The sequence below is a fragment of the Crocuta crocuta genome, unplaced genomic scaffold (assembly GCF_008692635.1).
Source record: "Crocuta crocuta isolate KB4526 unplaced genomic scaffold, BGI_CrCroc_1.0 scaffold301, whole genome shotgun sequence".
NCBI lineage: Eukaryota > Metazoa > Chordata > Mammalia > Carnivora > Hyaenidae > Crocuta > Crocuta crocuta.
This window is the reverse complement of record NW_027527544.1, coordinates 843,147-845,755: the sequence shown is the minus strand read 5'-3', so window position 1 is coordinate 845,755 and position 2,609 is coordinate 843,147. Positions and strand designations below refer to the sequence as shown.

Sequence of the window (2,609 nt, the reverse complement as noted above, 5' to 3'; positions counted from 1 at the left end):
CTTATAAAAAAAAAAAAAAATAGATGAAGATTCAGAGAATGGTATCTTATGGTATCTCTTAGTAGGCATGCCTGGTATAATGCCAAAACCTACGCAGCATTGGACTGCCTTGCTATTTGAAGCCTGGTCCCTGGACTGGCAGCAGCACCTGGGACCTGGTTAGAAATGCAGAATCTCAGGTCCAATGCCAGGCCTATTGAATCAGTCTGTATTTTATTGACAGGATCTGCAGGTGATTCCTCTGAACACTAACGTTCAACAAACACTGGTCTAAAGCTTATACTAAAAAATGTCTAAGAGACTACTATTCACTTATTCAGTCAACACAGATTTACTGAGACCTTGGTGGTAGGAAAGGATTCCTACCAATGGAACACCAAGGGCATTACCATAAAGGAAAATAATGATAAATGGGCTACCATTGAAGGTGAGTGGCAAAGTAAGGCAGAGTAAACAATACTTGCAAGAATACCGGAAGAAAGGTTGAGTACCTAAGTATGTGCTAGGTGCCACCTTAATGATGGGAATATAGCAATGATACAAAAACTCTCCACACTTACAGAGTTTATATTCTAATTGGAAAAGAACACAAACAAATAAAATGGAACAAAAAAAGGGCAGAAGTCAGGGGACGAGGTTGCAGTTTTAAGCAGGGTGAACCGAGAAAGTCTCACTGGTGAGGGAATGACCTATACAAGGTCAGAGACCTAGCTATAAAAATAGCTAGAGGAAGAGTATTCCAAGCAAAGGGAACAGCGAGTACAAATACCCCGAGACAATAAATGCCTGAAACAGCAAGAAGGCCAGTGTGGTTGAAGCAGAGTGAGCAAAAGTGGAAGAGGTATACAGGGGGGCCAGGTCATGTGGGGCCCTGTCAGCCATTTTAAGTGTCTTAGCTCTGAGAAAGATGAGAAGCCACTGGAGAAAAGGTAATAGGGAGCCACCACAGGATGCTGAGTGGGGAAACAACATGATGAAGTGCTTTTAAGATTGGTTCCTCAGAGGTATATGTAATTTGTTGTGAGAATCCAGCTCAGAGTACATTGCACTAATCCTAGTAAATGGGGATTCATTCATTCAACTATTTATTAGGTGCCAGCGCTGTGCCAAGTAGTGTGGGGAGGATCTGGACTAGGGTGAGAACTGAGGGAACTGCCGGAGGAAAGTGCATATAAATGACATTGAAAGGAAGGAAACCCAGGATAGAAGAACAGATTATTTAGACAGAAATGACAGAAGATCGCAGCTCAATTTAATCAAGGTTTATGGTTCATCTACGGAGGGCAAAGCCATATGCTGGCGAGGACGCAGGAGTGGGGACGGGGCAGGAGATGTCTATTTTACCCCTCATAAGGGCTTCCAGCCGGGCATGCTTAGCCCCTGCCCTGCACCTTTCAAGCCTGAATTTCTCGCATTACTGCAGCCGAGGCTGGCATGGAGACTGGCTTCTCTGCTCAGGTTAGGAGCTGGTGTGTGTATGTACCCTCAGAGCTTTGTCTTTCTCCTGGGAGCAGGGCCCAAAGCACCTCAAATTGATTAGTATAAAAAGATACATCTGATTTGGCAGGAGGGCAGAAGAGAGGTCTTAATAAATGTCTTTTCGGATCAGTGTTGCAGACTGTCCCTGGGTCACCAGTTTTGGGGCAAGGAGTCTGTGTTTTGGTCTGTTTCCACCTGTATGACCTGATGGGTCTCCCACTTTTTGCCACTCCATTCAGAAGAGAAGGCCCCAAGGCATGAAAAGGAAGAAGCAAAAAAACGAATTTGAAAATTGCCTACCACCAGACTGCAAGGTCTGCGGAGCAGATGCAAATGCAATGCAAATGATATGTAAATAGCCCTGTGGCCTTCGGAAAGGTTTTATACAATTGGAAGGGCCCTTGGGGAAAGGGCTAGCAGATAACAGTGACTCAGAAGCAGAGTGAACTATTTCAAGACAAGTTTGTCACACAGATCTTTGCTGCCCTGCTAGCACAGTGCACAGTCTTTAGTGATTTTTTTCTCACTTGGATCAACCTCACCTGCTATAAATAAAAAAATCAAGCCTGCCTGTTATCTTAGAAGTTATCTAATTGCACTTTTGAAACACGGTGCACCTTTTTCTTCAAACACCTGTTTCACCAAAATAAAGTCAAGTTAAATGTGTCATTTCCTCCCTAGAATATTTGGCTCCAGTGGATCATGAATGAAATGCCTCTTTCCGTTCTAGTTACTATGATGGTTTGGAGGATTTTTCCCCCCGTACTCCACAGGAACTGGCACATTCTCTCCTAATAGTCACATGCTGTATTCAAAGTGGATCCAGAAAAAACAACAACAACCCCACATGTAGTTATGAGATCCAATTCACTTCAAGGAGCCACTGGAAAGCTATTAAGAAAACCTGCCCTGTCAAGCATGCTGTCGTCCTGACAAGCCCAACTACGCGTTTTAAAATGAAAAATGCACATTCTATTACAATGGGGTAGAATTCTGTCTGCATTTATGTATTTAACAGGCTAGCCCCATCAGATACGCATTTTAAAAGAGCCGTGAGAGGAACTGGATAGTAAGCAACACAGTAAGCATAGGAGACCCGCAGCTGGGCAGGAATTCCTGGTGACAGCTCC

The 2,609-nt window shown here is 43.8% G+C and overlaps 1 protein-coding gene across 1 annotated transcript in view; it reads right to left on the bottom strand.

Annotated features, from left to right (window-relative positions):
- LANCL3 (LanC like family member 3) overlaps positions 1-2,609 on the bottom strand; it is a 150,567-nt gene that overhangs the window by 93,104 nt on the left and 54,854 nt on the right. The window lies entirely within an intron of this gene.